This window comes from Budorcas taxicolor, chromosome 6, assembly GCF_023091745.1.
Source record: "Budorcas taxicolor isolate Tak-1 chromosome 6, Takin1.1, whole genome shotgun sequence".
In the NCBI taxonomy this organism is placed as follows: Eukaryota; Metazoa; Chordata; class Mammalia; order Artiodactyla; family Bovidae; genus Budorcas; species Budorcas taxicolor.
Window position 1 is genome coordinate 43,263,054 of NC_068915.1, and position 26,925 is coordinate 43,289,978.

A 26,925-nucleotide genomic window follows, 5' to 3' on the forward strand; every position below is an offset into this window, starting at 1 on the left:
AGTGTTCTTGCCTGGAGAATCCCAGGGATGGGGGAGCCTGGTGTGCTGCCATCTCTGGGGTCACACAGAATCAGACACGACTGAAGCAACCTAGCAGCAGCAGTAGGAGCAGTTGGATCATTGCAAAAACAAGAGATTTTCAGAAAAACATCTACTTCTGCTTTATTGACTATGCCAAAGCCTTTGACTGTGTGGATCACAACTGTGGAAAATTCTTAAAGAGATGGAAATACCAAACAACCTGGCCTGCCTCCTGAGAAATCTGCATGCAGGTCAGGAAGCAACAGTTAGAACTCGACATGGAACAACAGACTGGTTCCAGATCAGGAAAGGAGTACATTAAGGCTATACATTGTCACCCTGCTTATTTAACTTATATGAAGAGTACATCATGAGAAATGCTGGGCTGGATGAAGCACAAGCTGAAATCAAAGTGCCGGGAGAACATTAATAACCTCAGATATGCAGATGACACTAACCTTATGGCAGAAAGCGAAGAAGAACTAAAGAGCCTCTTGATGAAATTGAAAGAGGAGAGTGAAATGTTGGCTTAAAACTCAACATTCAGAAAACTAAGATCATAGCATCCAGTCCCATCACTTCATGGCAAATAGATGGGGAAACAGTAGAAACAGTGACAGACTTTATTTTGGGGGGCTCCAAAATCACTGCATATGGTGATTGCAGCCATGAAATTAAAAGATGCTTACTCCTTGGAAGAAAAGCTATGACCAAGCTAGACAGCATATTAAAAAGCAGAGAGATTACTTTGTCAACAAAGGTCCATGGTTTTTCCAGTAGTTATGTATGGATGTGAGATTTGGGCTATAAAGATAGTTAAGCACCAAAGAATTGATGCTTTTGAACTGTGGTGTTGGAGAAGACTCTTGAGAGTCCCTTGGACAGCATGAAGATCCAACCAGTCCATCCTAGAGGAAATCAGTCCTGAATATTCATTCATTGGAAGGTCTGATGCTGAAGCTGAAACTCCAATCCTTTGGCCACCTGCTGTGAAGAACTGACTCATTGGAAAAGACCCTGATGCTGGGAAAGAATGAAGGCAGGAGGAGAAGGGGATGATAAAAGATGAGATGATTGAATGGCATCACCGATTCAATGGACACAAGTTTGAGTAAACTCTGGGAATTGGTGATCGACAGGGAGGCCTGGAGTCCTATAGTCCATGGGGTCGCAAAGAGTTGGACATAACTGAGTGACTGAACTGAACTGCTTGTTACTCTGGCTGATTTCCCACACCTACCCCAGCTTGCATCCTGGCCCAGACCAAGTGCTTGCCCTGACCCCTCTTACTCACCTGTGCAGGTCCCAGCTAGAGTGAAGCCTGTCGTTGGTGAGGACAATGCGCAGTTGTAGTGTAAAGGAGCTGGCTTGGACCTGGCACTATCTGAACGTGGCAAGGGCAACCATTACTGGTGCTCTTGGAACTGTCTGGAGCTCTGATTGTGTGCTGAGACAGCCTCAGCATGTGTTCTGGCCCAGACGGGACTCCCACTCTGCCCCTCTTGCTCCAGCACTGCTATCTCTGGGCCAATGATGCCATTGCTGAGAGTGAGGAGAGCACACACTTGAAATGGAACAAGCTAGAATCCAGTCCTCAGGGCTTCTGCTCCAGTACCTTAGGCCCCAACCCAACCTCTTATAAGGTGTTGTTGACCACTGAGCATAGCAGAAATCCCCGCTCACACATGGCTCTGGCTCTCGCCCCTCTATCTCTGTCCCTATCTCCCAACAAGATGATATGGGTCAGCACACTTTGAAAGAAGACACAACTCATTCTTACTTCAGATTCAGCTGTCCCACCAAAGCCAAAGGTCACACACAGAGCAGATAATGATTGTTATTGTTGTTCAGTTGTGTCTGACTCTTTGTGATCCCATGGACTATTGCCCTCTTCTGTTCATGGAATTCTCTGGGCAAGAATACTGGAGATAGGTTGCCATTTCCATCTCCAGGAGGACAGGGGTGCTTCCACACAAAAACACAACTTAAAGACCAGAATTGGTAACTGTTTCATCTAGTTTAATGGAGACCAAGAAAGTTAAAGCAAAATGCAAGGGCACAGAAATTTGTTTCAAGTGAAAGAATAAGAAATAACTGAAAAAACAACTAATCGGACAGAGATAACTAATTTATCAGATAAAGAGTTTGAAGTATTAGTATAAGAATGCTAACTGAACTAGGGAAAAGAATAGATGAACACAGTGAGAATTTAAACAGGAACTAGAAATATAAAAAAGACCCAGTCAGAACTGAAGAATACAATAGCCAAAATGAAAAAAACAAATTAGAAAGAATAAAAGGGAGACTATATGATATCAGTTCAGTTCAGTTCAGTTCACTTCATTTGCTCAGTCGTGTCTGACTCTTTGAGACCCCATGAATTGCAGCACGCCAGGCCTTCCTGTCCATCACCAACTCCCAGAGTTCACTCAAACTCATGTTCATCGAGTCGGTGATGCCATCCAGCCACCTCATCCTCTGTCGTCCCCTTCTCCTCCTGCCCCCAATCCCTCCCAGCATCATAGAAGAATACATAAATGGTCTGGAAGACAGAAAAATGGAGAACACCCAATAGAACACCAAGATGAAAAACAAAACAAAAAAAGCAGTTTAAGGGACCTCTGAGACAAAATCAAGTGTACTAACATTCACGTTCTAGGGATTCCAGAGGGAGAAGAAAGAGAGAAGTTTGAAAAAGTATTTGACAAAATTATGGTTGCAAACTTCCTAAACCTGAAGAAGAAAACACATATCCAGTTATAGGAATCATAGAGAACCTCAAACAAGATGAACTCCAAGAGATCCACCCTGAGACATGTCATAATTAAATGGCAAAAGTTAAAGAGAGAATTCTAAAGGCAGCAAGAGGAAAACAAAGTCACACACCAGAGAACTCCCGTAAAGCTATCGACATATATCAACATAGAGTCAGGGGCTGGGGTGCGGGCAGAATTGCCACTAAACTGTCAGCTGCATGACACATTTTGCAGCCCTTAGCATACTCAACAGGGGCTCAAAAGTGTAACTGACTTGAATTAATGCTTACTTTATATCAGCATTATAACCGTACTTTGTGCTTTATATGCACAGCCCCACAGTAACTTGTAGAGGAAAGCACATTTTAAAATTTGTTTTATAAATGAGGAAACTGAGATGCAAGAAAGGTAAATAATTTGCCCAAGATCATCCAGTTAGTAATTGATTGAATAGCTTTTCACTGGAGCCTGTATTTCCAACCATGCTATTATACTGCTTAATGTATCCGAAACTTTAGCCCAGTGGGGGACCCAATTTGTTACACTCAAGCTGTAGTTACTCTTAATGCCAAGAAATGAAGTATAAAATCCCTTTCTTCCCTCAGAAGCAGGGTGGACACACACAGAAGCAAGTAGATAAGAAAAAGAACTAAGGACTTTGGGAGTATTTTGACAGAGGTCATTCCTGGGGTAAAGCAATTAGTCAGCATCTCACACCAACCATGGCTTCCAAAACAGATCAGTCACAGATAAAAGAAAACAAAACAAAACAAAGCAAAACTCTGCGTGAGCAAAGGTAGGGGGGAAAAATAATAGCTGAAGATAGAATTTCAGGTGGTGTTTCAAGCAATTTTGGCTCAGTATTCCTGAGTCTCTGTCATGTATATAGGAAGCATACGTGTTATTAAACTTCTGTTTGTTTTTCTGTTATTAACACCTTTTATTACAGGAGGGTCTCAGCCAAGAACCTAGAATGGAAGAGAGTAAATTATTTTACTTTTCCTACAATGAGAAACAAAGAGAATATCCAGAATTTCACAACTACTTAATGAAATGGAATTAGAAATAAATATCAGAGACTTATTTGCCATATTTGGTATATATTTTTTCACTTATTCCAATTGAATATTACTTATCATTGTTAGTCTATGAATATCATTTTAAAGTAACCATTAATCCTTCTTCCATGATAAAGTCCCAAGTTAAAACACCTCAGAGTCTTGTGGTAAATAGCTATAAAAATCTAATGAACCCTAAGTTAAAACGAAAATCTGGTTTTGTGCAATTCTTATCGGTAGCCACCAGGAATGCATATATATTCACATTTAAATTAATTAAATTGAAATAAGTTAAATATTTAGTTCCTTAGTCATATTAGCTACATTTCAAGAGATCAATAACCGCATGTAGTTAACGTCTGACACACTTTGGACAGATTCCACACAATGGACACATGAAGAAAGAACATTTCCATCCTTCAATTGATGCTGTTCTTGTTGTTTCTGCCTAAAGTGGACAAAGCCAGTAAACAATGTCTTTTGTAGACTGTTGTCATTCTCAAGATTATTGCATTCTTATATACTAAGGATATGATAAACCAAGGATACTCCTATTTAAGCCTATTGTCTGGGCAAAAATATTAATGGCAAGCCTTTCACTCTCAAAAATGTTCTGATTTGGTCAATAAACTATGGCCACCCTAATTGACTCATTGGACAGTGCTCATGATTTTCATTTTTTTTTATTCAAGCTGTATAACATGTGGTGTGTTATATCACTTTATGGCATTTCTTTCCTTGTATGTAACACACGCTCCTGTTTTTGGTTCTATCTTGTACTTCTCTTTCTTACCTCCTGCAGTAATTAAATGTATAAAATAAATTCCCAAAAGGCAGAACTTCCTAAAGCTTTGTGACGTTTATTATATAATATTAATATACATTATATAATATTTTTATATAACAGACACTCAAAAGTGTTTGTTACATAATAGGCATTAAGAAGCACACGCTTCCTAAGGAAAGTTTCAGGTGACATAGTCTGCCTCTCTGTCCCAGTACACTGATGGATGTACATTCAATTTACCATCAACCAATCAGATGTTCCCTCCTGGTACTTTGACTCTTGGTCGTGTGGTTGGTACTGGTTAGAAAGTGTGCATTGCAGCTGAAATGAGAGTACATTACCCAAGACTGAGGCTTACCTGATAGCTCAGTTGGTAAAGAATTCTGTAATGCAGGAGACCCCGGGTTTGATTCCTGGGTTGGGATGATCCACTGGAGAAGGTATAGGCTACCCACTCCAGTATTCTTGGGCTTCCCTTGTAGCTCAGCTGTTAAAAGAATCTGCCTGCAATGCAGGAGACCTAGGTTTGATCCCTGGGTTGAGACGATCCCCTGAAGAAGGGAAAGGCTACCCACTCCAGTATTCTGGCCTGGAGAATTCCATGAACTCTATAGTCCATGGGGTTGCAAAGAGCTGGACATGACTGAGAGACTTTCTCTTTCACTTTACCCAAGACTATTCCTGCTGCTTTGCCCTACTCATTTTTACAGTTCTATCCTTTCATCCCCAGTAATGCTGTGAGCCTGTTGTATCTCTTTTTGCTTAATGTAGACATAATCTTTCTGTTCTTTGTCCCCAAGACCCTAAACAGTACTGCAAACTTGAAGAAAACTTTTAACTTGAAACTATCAGTGCTACTAGCTGTACTAAGCAACTCTACACATTTTTATTGCAATTTGCTCAATGCTGAGGCTCATAAGGATATTATACTAACTCCACTCCAGATGTACATAATAACATCTACGTAATCATATGTTCCTCCACAAATTAAGATTGTAAGGTTAAGATTAGAGAGTTCCCTTCTTCAAAATATTCTTCAGATATCATTACAGCTTCTCCAGATGTTTATTAAGCACACATTCCCTTTATAATCTGTTTCCAAATGCAAGCCAGTTTCTGTCTTTGCTGATGCTCAGCTGTATTATTATGTGGGTCACAGTTAAGCCTCCACATTTTCAGTATCTAATTATTGTTTATGGTTTTACTTTGGATCCTGTACTTCAATTACCTACTCTGTATTGAACAAACATACTAAATTTCCCTCTATTTATTATATCTTCCATAAATTGTATTGCCCATCTAGGATAATGGGTATTGCTTGCACATTTGTAACATTTCAAATAGCTTAAATTTCTTGATAGCTTAAGTGTAGGGTGTGCTACTGTGGGGCTTGAATACTGCATATTGGAAAAATGATAGACTTCTTGAGTTCTCCTAGCTGTGTGTTTTTATATTAAAGTTAATATCCCCCTTGGTAGACACTGCCACACAGTCATGACTATATCATTGAAAATCTATGAAATAAAGGCATACTATCCTCTCAACTAAAACTCCTAAACATTTCCATTTTAAAGGAAAAAAATCTAACTACAGAGAAAACCACGTTTGTGAACAGAAATTTCATTAGCATCTGGCCGGTGGAGGTGGGTCATTTTTTCCTTTGAAGGGACATAGAAATATGGCCACAAAGACTCAGGGCATCGCATCATCCTCCTTATTCTCGAGATTTGTAAAGGCAGGTCTGTAACTGCCAGGAAGTCCCTAGGCTGCCTATTATAAACTGTAATCAGCTAGAACTGATTACTCATCTCTGGTCATTTTCATCTACAAACAAATTCACAACTTTCCCAGACAAATATGGATGGGCTGGCAAATTTAAATTTCAAATGAAAAAATATCCTCCTGTAATGAGTTCACATACCTTTTATTCAGGCTTTCAAATGCCAGCATAATGTGATTAGTTTTGATGTTGTTTCTTTCCACCTCTTATGAGAAATCACATCATCAATCATATTACCAAAATTAGATGAGGAGAAGACCTGGCATGTCACCAGGACCCTCCCCTGTGCTAGTACAGACTCATTTTAGCCAGTGTGCCATACTTTTAAATATCTTCTTCAATCTTATACTTAACTTCCCCTGTGATCACACATCTACCATTTCCATTGTGATGACATAAATATAAAGAATGAGAGTTGGTTTTCTTAAGAGGATATATCTATGTTTATTTTCCCTGGCTTTTAAATAAAGAAAACTCAGGATAAACATTTAGGAAATAAAAATAAATTCAATGTAGTTTGGTCAATAATTTCAATTATGATCAATAATAATCTCTAACATTTGCATAGAATTTGTGCATATGTTATGCAAATTTATACACATTATGGTAGTTGTTATAAGAGTAACATTCTTTTAACAAAATTTACTAGGTGCCTTTATAAGTGTTATATTTGTTTCATATATATATGTGTGTGTTTTTGTTGTTTAGTCACTAAGTTGCATCTGACTCTTTTGCATCCATGTGGACTGTAGCCCACCAGGCATTTCTCTCCATGGGATTTCCTAGCCAAGAATATTAGACTGGGCTGCTATTTCCTACTCCAGGGGATCTTTTTAACCCAGGGATCAAACTCGCATCTCCTGCATTGCAGGTGGATTCTTTACCACTGAGTTACCTGGGAAGCCCCCATATCTATGTACACACACACACACACACACACACACACACACACACACATAAAGTGCTTCTCTGGTAGCTCAGTCAATAAAGAATCTGCCTGCAGTGCAAGAGACCTAGGCTCGATCCCTGGGCTGGGAAGATATCCTGGAGAAGGTAATGCTAGCCACTCCAGTATTCTTACCTGGAAAATCCTATGGACAGAGGAGCCTGGTAGGGATGGGATCAGTTCATGGGATCTCAAGAGTCAGACATGACAGCGACTAAACCACTATCACTGTGTGTATATATATACACACACACACACATATATGCATATAAAATGCATGTATATCATATATCATCTCTATATATTTTCCTATGCTTTTAAAAGCATGATAGTTTATTGAGCAGTTTTAACTCATTAAGGTATAACTATGAGATGCTTCTATTCTTTTCCAGGATCTGTCTTCACACTTACTCTGTCATATTCTCTTCTCACATCCTTCAGTAAAAACTTGTGTACATTTTTATTATTAAAATTTCAGTCCTGATTACAATTGTGAACTCATGTCTAGGAATGCAGATGCAGGTGCCATATTCTATTGGTTTCAATCACAGAACCACCAGCTACTAGTTTTGATTCCTTGAGTAGGTCACTCAGACTCAAATGGGCTTCATCTCCTTAGCAAGCAAATGGAGATAATAAAATAACCTACATTATACAGCTCTTCTATAGGTGGAGGAGAACTTGGAATATTGCCTGGAATAGAGTAAAAGAAATATGGATTAGCTATTAATATAATAACTGCTATTTTTATTATCATTTTAATCACTTAATACACACTTACTTTTCAAAGAGATCTGATTTGGGGATGGGCCTCCTTCTTCATTTGGTTCTAAAGCAACGGCCCCTTTTCAAAGCCTTAGGAATGAGGAATGGGCAGGGGAATAAATGAGAAGGAAATCATTTTCTCAGTCTTGGTTGCAGGAAAGTTTCCCTAATTTCATTCTGGCTTAGTACCTTGTATTCATTGTTGGTGTCTCTGCCAATGTATTGGTCTCCACATGGAGAGTGTGTGTACTTTACTACAGCAGTGATCAGCTGTAATTTGAGACTTCCTATTATTGGAAGCCCATATAGTGATGAAATTCCTGCCTCTCTCCAACTCTTATCAGCAATTCATGCCTCTAACATGTTCTCTTAGTTTTGAACATTTGGATAGCTCAGGGTATCTGCTTCTACCTCAGAGCACTGGACTCTTTGGAATCCAAAATAGCTGTTTTCTCTTTTTCTTTGTTAAATTATTATTAGAGTATAGTTGCTTTACAACGTTGTGTTAGTTTGTACTGTAAAGCTAAGTGAATCAGCTCTCTCTCTCTCCATATATATATATATATATATATATATATATATATACACACACACACACCCCTTCTTTTTTGGATTTCCTACCCATTTAGGTCAGCACAGAGGATTGAGTTTCCTGTGATATGCAATCAATTCTCAGTAGTTACCTATTTTATACATAGCATCAATACTGCATATATGTCTATCCCTGTTTTCTTTATCAATAGTCTTTGAGGGCTGCAGAAAATGGGGTTGGGTAGAAAACTGCCCCCATCTTATTCCTGGGCATACTACATTGAGATTCCTTTTTGCCGTGCTGTCAAAAGCATGTCTCACCTTCAGAAATCTCCAGACGATAACCAGACCTCAGTATCAGTGCTCTTGTAAGCCCCTAAGCTTCAGAAAATGCAAATCATTCTCTCTCAACAACTGTTTTATGCTAGTTAATCAATCACCTAACAGGAAACAGAGATGTGAGTCCTTCCTCCTTTCAGACAACACCAGCCTCTGAGAAGAGGTTCTTCCTACCACTGTGAGTTAGCTTTGCAAAGGAGTGGAAGGACAATTCCTTTCAAACCTTAGACACTACCTTCCCCAGGGTGTCAACTAACTTTTCCTCTTTCCAGTATTATTTTTTAGCTAGAAGTGAATTGTGGAGCATTCTGGTTTGGCAGCTGGTGGCAGGGCCAGTTTTGCTTCTTTAAAGTAAGACACAGAAGGAGCTGTTAGGACAGGACAGAGTTGTTACAAGTTCTCTTTTGCATGTAGGGGACTCAATACCGATTTTTCTTTAGCTTTGGACCTCAAGCACTAAGCCTAGGAAAAAGGAAAAATTCCACTCAATTTTCTGTTCTATTTTTATGTGTGACATAAATCTTAGTACACAATCATTAAACATATGCCTTATGTTTGTACAGATTAATACCAACATTGTAAAGACTATTAGATGGCTGGCATTGTAGTAGACACTCTACAAATGTTCTGTGCTTAATCATCAAATCAAGGCTATTAATCCTTTTTATACAGAGGAGACAGCTGAAGCTGAAGAGGTTTACTGTTTATTCTTGGTCACATGATCAATAAATAGTAGAATAAAGACTTAGATCCAGGGTTCAGTTCAGTTCAGTTCAGTCGCTCAGTCGTGTCCGACTCTTTGCGACCCCATGCATCGCAGCACGCCAGGCCTCCCTGTCCATCACCAACTCCCGGAGTTCACTCAGACTCATGTCCATCAAGTCAGCGATGCCATCCAGCCATCTCATCCTCTGTCGTCCCCTTCTCCTCCTGCCCCCAATCCTTCCCAGCATCAGAGTCTTTTCCAATGAGTCAACTCTTCACAAGAGGTGGCCAAAGTACTCAGTTCCAAAATTCAGATTTAGTATAGTATTTCCATATATATGTAAAATATTAACAAGAATAATATATAGGGATAGATTTTAAAAATTTTATAGCTAATGCCCCAAGACTAATATTTAGATTTTGAGATTCACATAAAAGAATCAAGTCAATGGATCTTATGCTGAGTTTCTCAGTGGCCTTTAATAAATGCCACAGCAGCAGCCTCTTAGGACTTGATGGCTGAAGATAGAATATCTGTGTTCGCAGGCACCATAATCACCATAAAAGTGGACAAAAGGCCCAGTAGCCTCCTTTTTCAGAAACAAGAAATAGGAAGAATTCATCTTCCTAATCATATTGGGAGATGGTCCCTGGTGGCTCAGGTGGTAAAGAATCCTCTTGCAATGCAGGGGACCTGAGTTTGACCCTTGGGTTGGGAAGATCCCCTGGATGAGGGCTTTGGTGACCCACTGCAGTATTCCTACCTGAAGAATCCCCAGGACAGAGGTGCCTGGAGGGCTACAGTCCATAGGCCACAGAATTGGACAGGACTGAGTCACTAAGCAGATGTGACTGGTGATAGAAGCAAGGTCTGAAGCTGTAAAGAGCAGTATTGCATAAGAACCTGGAATGTTAGGTCCATGAATCAAGGCAAATTGGAAGTGGTCAAACAGGAGATGGCAAGAGTGAACGTCAACATTCTAGGAATCAGCAAACTAAAATGGACTGGAATGGGTAAATTTAACTCAGATGACCATTATATCTACAACTGTGGGCAGGAATCCCTTAGGAGAAATGGAGTAGCCATCATGGTCAACAAAAGAGTCCAAAATGCAGTACTTGGATGCAATCTCAAAAACAACAGAATGATCTCTGTTTATTTCCAAGGCAAACCATTCAATATCACAATAATCCAAGCCTCTGCCCCAACCAGTAACACTGAAGAAGTTGAAGGTTAACGGTTCTATGAAGACCTTCAAGACGTTTTAGAAATAACACCCAAAAAAGATGTCCTTTTCATTATAGGGGACTGGAATGCAAAAGTAGGAAGTTAAGAAACACCTGGAGTAACAAGCAAATTTGGCCTTGGAATATGGAATGAAGCAGGGCAAGTCTAATAGAGTTTTGCCAAGAGAACACACTGGTCATAGCAAACACCCACTTCCAACAACACAAGAGAAGACTCTACACATGCACATCACCAGATGGTCAACACCGAAATCAGATTGATTATATTCTTTGCAGACAAAGATGGAGAAGCTCTATACAGTCAGCAAAAGCAAGAACGGGAGCTGACTGTGGCTCAGATCGTGAACTTCTTATTGCTAAATTCAGACTTAAATTGAAGAAAGTAGGGAAAACCACTAGACCATACAGGTATGACCTAAATCAAATCCCTTATGATTATACAGTGGTAGTGAGAAATAGATTTAAGGGCCTAGATATGATAGACAGAATGCCTGATGAACTATGGATGGAAGTTTGTGACATTGTACAGGAGACAGGGATCAAGACCATCCCCATGGAAAAGAAATGCAAAAAAGCAAAATGGCTGTCTGCGGAAGCCTTACAAATAGCTGTAAAAAGAAGAGAAGAGAAAAGCAAAGGAGAAAAGGAAAGATATCAGCATTTAAATGCACAGTTCCAAAGAATAGCAATGGAGAGATAAGAAAGCCTTACTCAGTGATCAATGCAAAGAAATAGAGGAAAACAACAGAATGGGAAAGACTAGAGATCTCTTCAAGAAAATTAGAGACACCAAGAGAATCTTTCATGCAAAGATGGGCTTGATAAAGGACAGAAATGGCATGGATCTAACAGAAGCAGAAGCTATTAAGAAGAGGTGGCAAGAATACATGGAAGAATTGTACAAAAAAGATCTTCAAACCCAGATAATCACGATGGTGTAATCACTCACCTAGAGCCAGACATCCTGGAATGTGAAGTCAAGTGGGCCTTAGAAAGCATCACTATGAACAAAGCCAGTGGAGGTGATGGAATTCCAGTTGAGCTATTTCAAATCCTGAAAGATGATGCTGTGAAAGTGCTGCACTCAATATGCCAGCAAATTTGGAAAACTCAGCAGTGGCCACAGGACTAGCAAAGGTCAGTTTTCATTCCAATCCCAAAGAAAGGCAATGCCAAAGAATGCTCAAACTACCACACAATTGCACTCATCTCACATGCTAGTAAAGTAATGCTCAAAATTCTCCAAGCCAGGCTTCAGCAGTACGTGAACCGTGAACTTCCAAATGTTCAAGCTGATTTCAGAAAAGGCAGAGGAACCAGAGATCAAATTGCCAACATCTGCTGGATCATGGAAAAAGCAAGAGAGTTCCAGAAAAACATCTATTTCTGCTTTATTGACTATGCCAAAGCCTTTGACTGTGTGGATCACAATAAACTGTGGAAAATTCTGAAAGAGATGGGACTACCAGACCACCTGACCTGCCTCCTGAGAAACCTATATGCAGGTCAGGAAGCAAGTTAGAACTGGACATGGAACAACAGACTGGTTTCAAATAGGAAAAGGAGTATGTCAAGGCTGTATATTGTCACCTTGCTTATTTAACTTATATGCAGAGTACATCATGAGAAACGCTGGGCTGGAAGAAGCACAAGCTGGAATCAAGATTGCCGGGAGAAATATCAATAACCTCAGATATGCAGATGACACCACTCTTACAGCAGAAAGTGAAGAGAAACTAAAATGCCTCTTGATGAAAGTGAAAAAGGAGAGTGAAAAAGTTCGCTTAAAGCTCAACATTCAGAAAACTAAGATCATGGCATATGATCCCATCGCTTCATGGCAAATAGATGGGGAAACAGTGGAAACAGTGTCAGACTTTATTTTGGGGAGCTCCAAAATCTCTGCAGATGGTGATTGCAGCCATGAAATTAAAAGACATTTACTCCTTGGAAGGAGGGTTATGACCAACCTAGTCAGCATATTAAAAAGTAGACACATTGCTTCCCAACAAAGTTCCGCCTAGTCAAGGCTATGGTTTTTCCAGTGGTCATGTATGGATGTGAGAGTTGGACTGTGAAGAAAGTTGAGCACCGAAGAATTCATGCTTTTGAACTGTGGTGTTGGAGAAGACTCTTGAGAGTCCCTTGGACTGTAAGGAGATCCAACCAGTCCATTTTAAAGGAGATCAGTCCTGGGTGTTCTTTAGAAGGACTGATGTTGAAGCTGAAACTCCAATACTTTGTTCACCACATGCGAAGAGTTAACTCATTGGAAAAGACCCTGATGCTGGGAGGGATTGGGGGCAGGAGGAGAAGGGGACGACCGAGGGTGAGATGGCTGGATGGCATCACCGACTCAATGGATATGAGTTTGTGTAAACTCCAGGAGTTGGTGATGGACAGGGAGGCCTGGCGTGCTGCGATTCATGGGGTCGCAAAGAGTCGGACACAACTGAGCGAGTGAACTGACTGAACTGAACTGAGGCACTAAGCAAAGATGGGAAAGGTTTCCTTTTGGCAAAGTGGGAACACTATCAGGAATCACATCGGGGAGTGAGAGTGAAGGGCTTCCTATGTGGCACAGTGGTAAAGAATCCAGCTGCCAGTGCAGGAGATGCAGGTTCAATCCCTCTGTTTGGAAGATCCCCTGAAGGATGAAATCGCAACCCATTCCAGCATTCTTGCTTGGAGAATCCTGTGGACAGAGGAGCCTGGTAGACTACAGTCCATGGGGTAGCAAAAGTCAGACACGGCTGAATGACTGAGCATGCACACATGTGAGAGCAAAGGGGATTTTTCTCATTGTTATAGAATCTTATGCTTTTTATGAATAAATAAATATATATATTCTTATGACCAATGTAAATATCACATTTTTGGCCTCCCAGATGGCTCAGTGTTAAAGAATCCACCTGTCAATGCAGGAGGCCTGGTTGGATCCATGAGTTTGGAAGATCCCCTTGAGAAGGAAATGGCAACCCACTCCAGTATTCTTGCCTGGAAAGTCCCATGGACAGAGGAACCTGGCAAGCTACAGTTCATGGGGTCACAAAAGAGTTGGACATGACTTAGTGACTAAACAACAACAACAAAATATCATATTTTCCCTTGGGACAGAAAGAAAATGCAGATACAGAGCTTTGTAAGCCTGGTGATTTTCAATAAATCATAATTATCCAAGTAACTTCGTGAATAAATTTTAGGTAAGCAGTCAGGCAACAAATAATCTTGCATGTATAATTGAGTGCTCAAAGAGATGGCCATGATCCCCAGCCTATGGCCAAAAGATTGCTTGGTGGCTCATGCCAGAGTAAGAGTTAATTTCATTTCTCATAGGTCTTACCTGCTGGAAATGCTGATATGTTGGCAGAATACAATCATGTGCCCAATTAGGCAGGCAATTGCCAGCTTTACGCAATGCAATACAGGTGCACCTTCTTGAAAACAGAACAATTTTGTGGTTTATTCATGTCACAAGGATACTGTTGAAATTCAGTCAAAAGATGAAGAGGGCAGAGAAGGCTATCAGAAGGCCAAACCATTAAGTGAAAGAAATCTCAAAGTGGGGTGGTTTTTGAAGTTAATTTTTTTATTGGAGAATAGTTGCTTTATAATGTTGTGTTAGTTTCTGCTGTACAGTAAAATGAATCAGCTATATATATATATATATATATCCCTTCTATTTTGGATTTCCTTCCCATTTAGTTTACCACAGAGCCCTGAGTAGAGTTCCCTGAGTTATATAGTAGGCTCTTGTTAGTTACCTATTTTATACACAACGTGGGTTTGATCCCTGGGTCAGGGAGATCCCCTGGAGGAGGTGGCAACCCACTCCAGTATGCTTGCTTGGAGAATCCCATGGACAGAGGAGACTGGCAGGCCACAGTCTATAGAGTTGCAAACAGTTGGACACGACTGAAGTGACTGATCACACAGGCACATCAATAGTGTCTCAATCTCTCAATGAATCCCACTCCCCTTTTCCTCCTTTGGTGTCCATACATTTATCCTCTATGTCCATGTAAGGATTAGAATGTACACAACACATCCAGCATACAGTAGGTCCTCAACAAATGATGGCTACATTATTATCTCATAGCTCAGCTGGTAAAGAATCAGCTGCAATGCAGGAGACCCTGGAATTCCTGGGTCAGGAAGATCCCCTGGAGAACGGATAGGCTACCCACTCCAGTATTCTTGGGCTTCCCTGTTGGCTCAGACGGGAAAGAATCCACTTGCAATGCGGGATACCTGGGTTCGATTCCTGGGTTGGGAAGATCCCCTGAAGGAGGGTATGGCAACCGACTCCAGTATTCTTGCCTGGAGAATCCCACAGACAGAGGAGCCTGGCGGGCTACAGTCTATGAGGTCACAAAGAGTCGGACTCGACTGAGGGACAAAGCACAGCACAGCAATGTTCTTGAGTTTGTATAACCTAAGTAATATAAACATACATTTTCATTTTAAAAGAAATGGTTATAGAAGATCACCTCATTGCCTTTTCGGGTAATCCAGAGGTAAGTCACAGAGGAAATTGCTGTGAAAGAGGTACTCCTTACTCCATTTTACTGATGAAAAATTCAAGTAGAAGTCGATTCAGTCCTTTAGGGCTCCTATAACAAATTATCACAGAAAGGGTAGCTTATAAATAATAGACACTTAAATCTCAAAGTTCTGAATTTCAAGATCGGGGTGCCAGCATGGTTAGGGACTGGAGAAGCCCCTGTTCCAGTATGCACACTGATGACTTCACACTCTTACCTCTCATGGGGAAGGCAGGAGGGAGCTCTGTGGGGTCTCTTTTATAAGAACATGAATCCCACTCAGTGACTCCCATTTGTGTGGAGATTTAACACTCCAGGATAGTGTAGACAGCTCTTCATACTCTGGCCTTGCTTTCCTTCTATAACAGTAATCATCTACCTTTTACGCCATGTTCATAACCCTCTATATTTCTCATCTGTGTCTTTGACTGTGACAAAGAAGCTGGTGTCCACTTAAGCTCATATTGCTCCTTGTAGTTAACACTAGGATGTTGCTTCCCAAATAAGATCAATATCTCCTGGTCCATCTGCATCAAGATACAACGTAAGACCAGTGTTTACCCATGGAACATAAGCAGAAGTGTTTGGTATCACTTCTCAGCTAAAGCTGTTAGAAGATGTGTCTTCTTCAAGCTCTTTCCCCTTCCACTTCTGCATGCAGAGCCCTTGAAGTCCCAGGGGATGCTGAAGTCACCAGTTGGAAGGACCTTTCATTTTAGAAATGACAAGTTAAAAATAGCGAACTTCTGATCAGGAATAGTTGCTATAGATTATATTGTGTGTGAGAAATTAATTTCTATTTTGTGAAGCTCCTAAAAATTTAGGATGTATATTTAGTTACAGTAGCTGGTATTACTTAGTAAATATCCTGTTCCATCTATCCAACCTATCTAGCATGTTTTCGCCACTTCTGGTTTCCATCGTTCAAAGATGAGCTTAAATGCAACTTCTTTTGCATCTCCTTCTGAATTCCTCCATCAGTTAATATCTTTCTCCATTACATTTACCTAGGTGTTTGTCTTAGGTTATAATTAATTCTGTCCATTGAAGTATACACCACTAAATTATGAACCTTAATCAGTGGAAACTCTGTCTTAATCACTTCATACCCCCTGGAGTGTCAAACACAGTATCTCACAAACAGTAGATGCTCAATAAATGTCTGTTACATTAGCCCAAATGAAATTGAATTCATATATCTGAATGATTAATATATTTCTTTCATTCAAGATCTTAGGGCTAGTATAAAAAAAGAAATCTATTACTTCAGTCTGACTCTTTAACTTGGCAGATTAGAGTGAAATAAAAATGTGTCCTGAATAAAACGAAAATGCATTGTTTTACATAAGATATAGCAATTTTGAGAAATACATTGATTTAATGTACTTAGGCCAGTGAAAAATCTGTTGGTTTAAGCTTACTGCCATTAGTTTCAATTAAAATGTATCGATTTGGGTAAATGTTGGTTAGGATAAATGTTGCCTGGCTCTGGAAAAAAAAAACAACAGCACAACATTTACTTAAGCTTGCCTTGGAGCACAGGCAGAGAGAAAGAAGAAGGTGGCAGAACAGTTGTGGAGGACCCAGGGAGGGAGTATGGGGGTCAGAAGCCAGATAGAATTCCTCCCTGTGCCTTTCTCCCTGGGGAGAGTGCTGACGGGGTGGCCAGTTAGGGGGTCACTGTCCTTTGACTTTATATCATCTACAATCCATATGTTAGTAAAGTGGCATTGAAACAAAAATTTACTTAAATTAGAATGCTTCTACAAAAGACCCAATCAGGTCAATTCCATTAATTCATTTAAGAAGTAAAATCATTCAAACGTGACAAAACATCTGGGTGTAGCTGGGAGACATTTCTCACACTTTGATCAATGGTTTTACTGCTTTTATTAGATTGAACAATATGACAAGGCTATTTTTGTGGTTATAAAAAGTTGAATATTGGCAATTTCATATGGTTCAGCCCAGTAGATACTGCCTAAGGGTCATTAGAGAAAGAAATATTGATACAATAGCTTGCACTTTTTTTTAACTTTTTATTTTGTTTTGGGGTATAGCTGATTGACAATGTCATGATTGTTTCAGGTGAAGAGCAAAAGGACTTGGCCGTACGCACACATGCATTTATTCTCCCCCAAACTCCTCTCCCATCCAGTTGGCCACATAACACTGAGCAGATTTCCATGTGCTATACAGAAGGTCCTTGTTGGCTATTCATTTTTAATATGCAATGTGTACATGTCCATCCCAAAATATGCATGATCTATCTGTCTATTATCTATTTATCATATGTGCATTTACCATCCCAAGGATGTAAGGGTCTGGAGCAGCAGAGATAATACTCAGTACATATCTGAGAAAGGAGGGCAGAAATGAAGACGTGCAGATGTTAGATGGTGGTAGATCAGATTAGGATAAAGGGAACAAAAGTAATGAAGAATTTCAATTATTTGACCATTTAAATGTTTGTCATTGGAAAATGAATACACTCTTTTTTCTATGTTTTTTTGATGACTGGAAGGAACCAAATGTCTTGGCAATGAACACTGTGTAAAACATACACAAATTAAGCAAATACATACAAGGAAGTCTCACTGTCAAGGGGGCAGAGATGTCAATGAGAATTGGAAGAAATGATGAAGACATCTGGGTAATGCAAAAGTAGGAAATGAGTGGGTCGTAACTGTAAGGATCTATATGTGGGGTGTCTGGACAGGCAAAGGTCATTCAGGGAGAGGAGTCATAATGTACTTAAAATATATGAAGTAAATTATTGCAAATGAAAAAGGAGAATATTTCAAAATACGAATAGGAAAAGAAAAAATTCAAGGCAATATGTTAGTAAATTTCGTTTCTTACCTCAATCTTCTGTTTCTGAAATGGGATGCAGTTACTGTTTTAGTTTATTTGTTTTCATTCTGTTTAATTGCAGAGACTATTTTACTTGGAAATCTTTCAAGCCTGCAAAAAAAGGTGTTATCTTAACTGGTTGTAAATGTCAAAATAGTTCATCAGGCCCAAAGTTTATCTCCACAGTTACTAAAGAGCAACATCTCTCTCTGAACACTGATGAGACATAACTTCTACCATTTTAGGTTCTGGCTACCTATTCCTTGTTAAAAATAATTGTACAGTGGAATAGAAATTAGGAGATCTCACTTTTTATCACAGATTCTGTTGCTAATTTCTGGGCAACGTTTGATAAGTCCCTTAAACTCTCTGAAGTTTTTGATCTAAAAATTAGAGACAAACGTAATTACTTTGTTTTTTTTGTTATTATAAAAATAAAATGATGTTCAGTATTTAAGAGTATTCAGTAAATATAAAAATCACCACTGAGATCCCATATTGAGCAGGTGATATGCAGGACAATTTCACATACTTTGTCTTATTTAATCCTAATGGTAGCCCTATGATAGACACTATCTTCATGTTTAAAGAAACGAAGCTCACCTGTCAGAAGTTAAGCAATTTGTCCAAATGTAAGATAGGCATTTAGCAAATATTTTATGAATCAATTGATGGATTACTCCCTCGTCCTCTTCTTTGACATTCCTCATATTTAATTATTTACGTAAAGTAGAACCTTGCCCGTATAATATAGTGTGTCTAGGGAGAAATGTATACTAAATAGAAAATGTCCAAATTATGAAACATTTGATGAGGATAAATTCACCAAAACTTCCTTCCAACTTTAGAGTTCTACTTATTTGATAAATTTTTTGGTGTACATAGTCATAGGATGCAAATGGTACATACTGATATCAAATTTGGATTTTTATTATCATTTGAATTATCTCCCAAGATTATTTGACATTTATTCACTCATTCAGCCAATCCACAAATGTTTGAGGGGTATTGTGTTAGGAAGTAGGAATTCAGTAGGGAACAAAACTAGGTAGTCCTTGACCTCAGAGGGTTTTTAAATAGTGAAAGAAATGGATATTACTCAAACTGTCATAAAGAAAAAAAACCCTTGTGAACTTGCTATTGTGGTAAATTTAACTCTGTTGAGAGAGGACATAAAGGAAGGTTTACCTCAGTGAAAGAGAGAAGGGAAAACTTGAACTGCAGTATGAGAAGGGGTACGAGAAAGGAAAGATGTCCAGGGCAGAAGGAACAGCGGGAATAAAGATCTACAGCAGGAGAGAAAGCTGGAGTGTGAGAAAAAAGAACTTTCTGCTTCCACGTTAGAGGCTTACCATCGGTAGCCTGTCCCTTTCTTTTCCGCAGAACCAGTCAAAAGATGCAGAGGCAGCAGAGGGATGGAGATCAGAAAGAATAGGAGCGGCACGAGAGGATGGAGTGTTACTCACACAGCATCGCCCTTCACAAGGAAACACGTGAGCAGGGGATGAACAGTCCTCTGCACCCAAAATTCAAGGAAAGTGTTTTCAGGTAGAGAATGAAGATGGAGGCAGGGCCGGACTGCAAAGTCTTGCAGGTGGCTTCAAAGAACACTACATTTATCTTAGGAGAAATAAGAAATTAGTGAAGAATTTGAGTATAGGTTGTAAATGACATTTTGAAGGTCAATTTCTGCTATTGCAAGGGGAAAAAAAGATTGGAAAGAAGTTAGGAAATTATTGTGGAAATATAGGCTAAGAGAGTAGTTGAACTAGGCTGATGATGGTGGTAATAGCGATGGGGAGACATAGACAGGCGTGAGAGCTCTTTAGTACATAAAATAAGATGGATTTGTTAAAGGGTTTGAAATGGGGAGTAATAGGAATGTTGAAAATGATATGTCTTGGGAAATGATGGATGGTGGTTTGATTTAATAAAACTGAGAAAACGGAAAAAGAACCAAGGGAGGGAAGGGAAGATTATTTGGAGAGGGAAGATTGCAAGCTAATGTTTGAGTTGACCGAGTACTAGATGCCTTTGAAATTGGTCCATATCATTTGCCTCCTTGTTAATATTTTAAAATTAATTCACACACTTGATTTATCCTAGCCATATTGTTTATACTACCTAATTACATGGCAATTTTTTTTTCAGCTCTACCTGTCAAGTAATCATTATAAACTTCATAATAGTGGAATATAAATCAATGTACCTTTAGTGTGCTTATAACTAAACTGCTGCTCTATTTGGAGATTATTTTAGATTTTGAAAGCTGATTTTTTGCAGTTCTTACTTATATGTTTTGTTTCTGTGGTATAATCACCACTCCTTCCCAGTAGCTCTTATGGAAATCCTGTTTGAAATAGCATGGTGGAATTTGATGGCAATCTTTCTTGAGTCTAAACAAAGGTGGTTTCTTTTACACTATCATGCATGTGAGGATTCATCAGCAATGTTGGGAAGGTTTTACAAATGCAGGGAATCATGTGCAGTCAAGTATTTTCAAGAAAAGAAGCTTAGGATAATTTGCATAGGACCACTGAGTTTAGAAGGAGCTGCGGTTTCCTTGCCTTCCAGTAAAGCCACAATAAAAACATCCCATTAAAGAAGAATGTGCCCTGTGTTTATATAAGGTTTATAAGAAAACTCCTTTCTTTCCCTAGATTTTTCCTAAAGTTTATCCACTATCTGTCCCCCCCAAAGTTTGTCTTTACTTCAAATCTAAGATCTAATTGCTGATGGTGACATTTAACTCTTTTTCTTTTTTATCTCCTTCCATTTTTTTCCCCTGAATGAGTAGTTTTATAGAGGTAATTTTTTAAGTTCAAATCTATCAACTGTTATAAGGCAAATAGAGCTGAAGAATATTGCACTTTAAGCAGAATCTAAGAAAATTTTTCACTCATGGTAACAGCTTAAAATATTTTCATGGAATTTTGAGGGGAATATTCAAGTGCAAAGAAACATCAGTTTCTAAGTAGTTCATGGAACTCAGACATAGGCAGCTCCTAATTATACCAACTAACGGAGGAAAGTCTGTTTAGAGACATGAAACCTTCAACCAGTAATTTCAATGTCTTCACTAAAATTTTATGAGGGCAACATTGAACTCATTTTCAAAGCTCTCCTTTTCTTTAGCCTCTGCCCTTCTTGTTAAGGAGTTTCTAACAATCACACTGGCATGGTTAATATCAAGAAGAATAAAAGAGGGAAAGTGAAAGAAGAGAGAAGACTGTAGAAGGGGCACAGCTAGTAAATTGAATTATATACAAAAATCAATCTTCAAATCACAAAATCATGTTGGACTCTTCGAAACCCCATGACTGCACCACTCCAGGCTTCCCTGTCCATCACTATCTCCCAGACTTTGCCCAAATTCATGTGCACTGAGTTGGTGATGCTATCTAACCATCTTATCCTCCAGCACCTCCTCCTTTTGCCTTCAGTCTTACAAAGTATCAGGGTCTTTTTCAAACAGTCAGCTCTTTGCATCAGGTGGCCAAAGTATTGGAGCTTCAGCTTCAGCATCTGTCCTTCCCATGAATATTCAGGGTTGATTTTCTTTAGGATTGGCTGGTTTGATCTCCTTGCAGTCCAAGAAACTCAAGATTCTTCTCCAGCACAATTTGAAAGCATCAGTTCTTCAATGGTCAGCCTTCTTTATATTCCAACTCTCATATCCACAAATGATTACTGGAGAAACCATAGCTTTGACTATACAGATCTTTGCTGGCAAAGTGACGTCTTTGCTTTTTAATACATTGTCTAGGTTTGTTATAGCTTTCCTTCCAAGGAGTAAACACCTTTTAATTTCATGGCTGCAGTCACCATCCACAGTGATTTTGGAGCTCAAGAAAGTAAAATCTGTCACTGTTTCCCCTTTTTCCTCTTCTATTTGCCATGAAGTGATGGGACTGGAGGCCATAATCTTAGTTTTCTGAATATTGAGTTTTAAGCCAGTTTCAATTTTTAAGCCAGCTTTTCACCCTCTTCTTTCACTCTCATCAAGAGGCTCTTTAGTTCTTCCTACTTTCTGCCATTAGAGTGGCATCATCTGCATATCTGAGGTTGTTGATATTTCTCTGGGCAATCTTGATTCCTGCTTGGGATTCATCCAGCCAGATATTTTGCGTAATTTACTTTGCATATAAGTTAAACAAGCAGGGTGACAATATACAGCCTTGTGGTACGCCTTTCCCAATTTTGAACACTCTGTAGTTCCATGTAAAATTCTAACTGTTGTTTCTTGACCCATGAGGAGGTTTCTCAGGAGGCAAGTAAGGTGGTCTGGTATTTCCATCTCTTTAAGAATTTTCCACAGCTTGTTGTGAGCCACACAGTCAAAGACTTTTTTGTAGTCAATGAATTTTTCTAGAAATCTTTGGTTTCTGTATGATCCAATGAATGTTGGCAGTTTGATCTCTGGTTCCTCTGCTTTTTCTAAATCCAGCTTGTACATCTGGAAGTTCTCGGTTCACATACTGCTGAAGCCTAGCTTGAAAGATTTTAAGTATAACCTTACTAGCATGTAATATGAGCTCAGGTGTGTGGTAGTTTGAACATTTTTGCACTGCCCTTCTTTGTGACTGGAATGAAAAACTGACCTTTTTCAGTCCTGTGACCACTGCTAACTTTTTAAAATTTGCTGATATATTGAGTACAGTACTTTTAAAAAATTTGTTTTTTAATTGAAAGATAATTGCTTTACAGAATTTTTTGGTTTTCTGTCAAACGTCAACAAGAATCAACCCAAATCCCCTCCCTGCCAAACTTCCCTCCTTTCTCCTTCCCCATCCCACCCTTCTAGAATGTCACAGAGAACCTGCTTGAATTCCCTGAGTCATACAGCAAATTCCCATTGTCTATCTATTCTACATATGGTATCGTAAGTTTCCAGGTTACTCTCTCCATACATCTCACCTTCTTCCTCCTCCCCTCCCCCTGTGCCCATAAGTCTGTTCTCTATGTCTGTTGGAGTGCAGCACTTAAACAGCATCATCTTTAATATTTTAAATATCTCTGCTGGGATTCAATCACCTCCAGATCTATTTATTAGCTCTATTTGCAAAATGCTTAAATATACAATTTCATATTAAATAAGGACTACATTACAACATTATTCTTTATCATGTAGAAATTGATGTGAGAAGATACATTATTGGGCTTAATAATTCCCATACAGTGGCCTGAAATTTGGGGGGGGAAAATAACAACTCAGCTGTGCTGTAAAGATAATTCTACATTGGATTTAAGTAATACTTCCTCTTAAATTCTTCTAGGGTTGGAAAATGTATGGTATTCCCATTGTTCTATTAGGATAAACACGTTTTAGAAACACTTCAGCTCTGTTTTTGTTTTGTCAAAACAGCAAGAAAAATCAGTAACCAACAAAAATAGAAAGTGTGAGTACAAGATTACTCAGGATGCAATTATTCTGATTGTTGTTTCAAGGGCTATGATAAATTATCTGCAGCTATATGGAGACTCTATCACTACATAGACCAGGAGATTTGATCTGTCTTAAAGACATACTTTACATTTGTAGTGAAAATCATTGCCAAGAAAACGATAATGAAACAGTACTATTTTACCCTACTGATACTGATTAATGTGCATCATACATCACATTTGAGTCCCATTAAGATCCAAAACCCATGAAATCTAAGATTTCAAGCTTTAACAGCACAGAATCATGATATCTTAAAAACAGAGTACACTAGTTTCCCTTCAGTGCAGCAATTCTTTCTGAAACATCCGGGGTAAAAGCAGCTGAAGCTTCTGTTTGATAGTCCCACTGACGGAGAACGTACTACTTCACCAAGGTAATTGTTTCTCTGCAGTATTGCTGTGTGTCAAACACTCTACTTCATACGCATGCTAGTTTATTCTATCTGTTGATCCTATTCCACTGGGGCATCACAGAATATAACTTTATTTTTATGTCTCATTTTCAAATGTCAGAAGACAGCTAGTGTAGTTCCTCCAACCATTTCCTACAGAAATAAACACAGTTCTTTCCAGGATTTCATGTGAGACATGGTTTTCAGCTTCTTGGTCATTCAGATATTTTCTGATGTAGACATGCATTATTTGGTCACTGTCATTCGTGGTGGCCAAGATAATACCCTGGAAGTGGCTATAATTACAGGCAATATTTTGAAACTGTGTTTTCCCTTACATTTCGTTGTTTAGTCACTCAGTTGTATCTGACTCTTTATGAGCCCATGGACTCCAGGCTTCCCTATTCTTCACCATCTCCCAGAGCTTGCTCAAATCCATGTCCTTTGAGTTGGTGATGTCATCCAACCATTTCATCCTCTGTTGTCCCCTTCTCCTCCTGCCTTCAATCTTTCCCATCATCAGTGTCTTTTCTAGTGAGTTGGCTCTTTGCATCAGGTGGTGGAAGTATTGGAGCTTCAGTTTCAGTATAGGCTTTCCCAGTAATATTCAGGGTTGATTTCTTTTAGGATTGACTGGTTGGATCTCCTTGCAGTCCAAGGGACTCTCAAGAGTCTTCTTCAACACTTGGACTCAAAAGCATCAATTGTTTGGGGCTCAGCCTTCTTTATGGTCCAACTCTCACATCCATACATGACTACTGGAAAAACCACAGTTTTGACTATACAGACCTTTGTCAGCAAAATGATGTCTTTGATTTTTTAACACACTGTCTAGGTTTGTCATAGCTTTTCTTCCAAGGCACAAGTATTACATTAAAATGTCATTAATGACAAAAAGTTGATACGACTGAGCAACTAACAACATCCTCAGGTGGTTTTAAAATTAACACTATTCAAAACAGGATTATCTTTTATATTTTTCTTTTTATAGTTCCTTTTTAAAATGATGTGAAATGTACATGCTTTAAAATATGTAGATACCAACTATGCAATTTTGCCAAAGTCGCATAGCTGTTTAACCATTCCCCTCTCACAATATCAATATTTCCATCTATCCGAATGTATTCTGATGTCTCTTTTGAAACAATTTCCTCTAGTCCTACTACAGGGACGATCCCTGTTCTTATATATTTTTCTTTATGTTAGTTTTTCCTGTTCTTGAGTTTCAGATAAAGTAAATTTGTCAAGTCTTATTCTTTTTGCTCAAAATTAAATCTGTGAGACACATCTATGATGATATTTGTATCAAAAGTTTGTTCCTTTTGATTGCCCAGCAATATTGCATTGTATGACTATATCAGTTTGCCAGTCTTTCCTCTAGGTGATAGAATTTGGGTTGTTTATAGTTTTCCACTATTGTGAATAAAGTTGCTATGAATTTTTGTATACAGGTGTTTGTGTAAATATACATTTTCTTCTCTTGGAGGCAGCAATGCTCAGTAGTATGAAAAGTATATGTTTAACATACAAGAATGACCAAACTGTTCTCCAAAGCATTTGTACAAGTTTGCATTCCCACTATTATTTATGAGATTCCAGTTGATCCACATCCTCAGCAGCATTTGGTAGTGTAAATCTTTTTAATTTAGCCACTGATTTGTTTGGAACAGTTCAGAGTTATGCTTGATGTCCAAGTTTCATTCTCTTTCTCTCTTCAGTGAGAATATTTGAATTCTATTCTCTTACCAAATTTTAATTATAAAATATAGTGTTAGCAACAATAATCACCATGTTATCTATTATTAATAGATTCTCAGACCTCATTCATCATATATCTGAAAGTTTATATTCTTTTACTAAAGCTCTCTCTATTCCCCTTTTTATCCCACAGCCCCTGGCAACAATTTCTCTACTTTATTCTCTATTTCTGTAAATTTGATTTTTTAATTATTTATTTATTTTTTATATTCTGCTTATAAGTGATGCTATGTTGTATTTGTCTTTCCCTCTATGGCTTATTTCACTTAGCAAAAGTGAAATAATTACAGGTTTTTTATTTTGTCACAAATGACAGGATATCCTTCTTTTTAAAGACTAAGTAGTATTACATTATACACATTACTTTTTTCTTTCTTTGATGGATACTTAGATTATTTCCACACCTTGGTTACTGTGAAATTATAAATAATGAATGCTTCAATGAACCCAGGAGGACAGATGATGCTTTAAGATACTTATTTTGTTTGGATTCCCTGGTGGCTCCGATGGTAAAGAATCTGTCTGCAATGCAGGAAGCCTGGGTTCAATCCCTGGGTCAGGAAGATCCCTTGGAGAAGGGAATGCAAACTACTCCAGTATTCTTGCCTGGAGAATTCCATGGAGAGAGGAGACAGGTGGATTGCATGGGGTTGCAAAGAATCAGACACAACTGAGTGACTAACACTTTCTCTTTCAGAGGTGGGCTTGATAGATCATATGGTCATTTTATTTTTAGTTTCTTGAGGAACCTCCATACTGTTTGACATGGTAGTTGTACCAGTTTACATCTCCACCAACAGTATACAAGCGTTCCCATTTCTCCACATCCTTGTCAACATTCATTATCTCTTCTTTATTTGTAATAGACATCCTAACAGGTGTGAGGCCAGCTTAACTCTTCTTTTTTTTTTTTTCCAGGACTATAACAGGTATTTAATGTTTCTCCAGCTTGCAAAATGCTTGGGTGTATGTTACAGATAAATCATGGAAATATAAT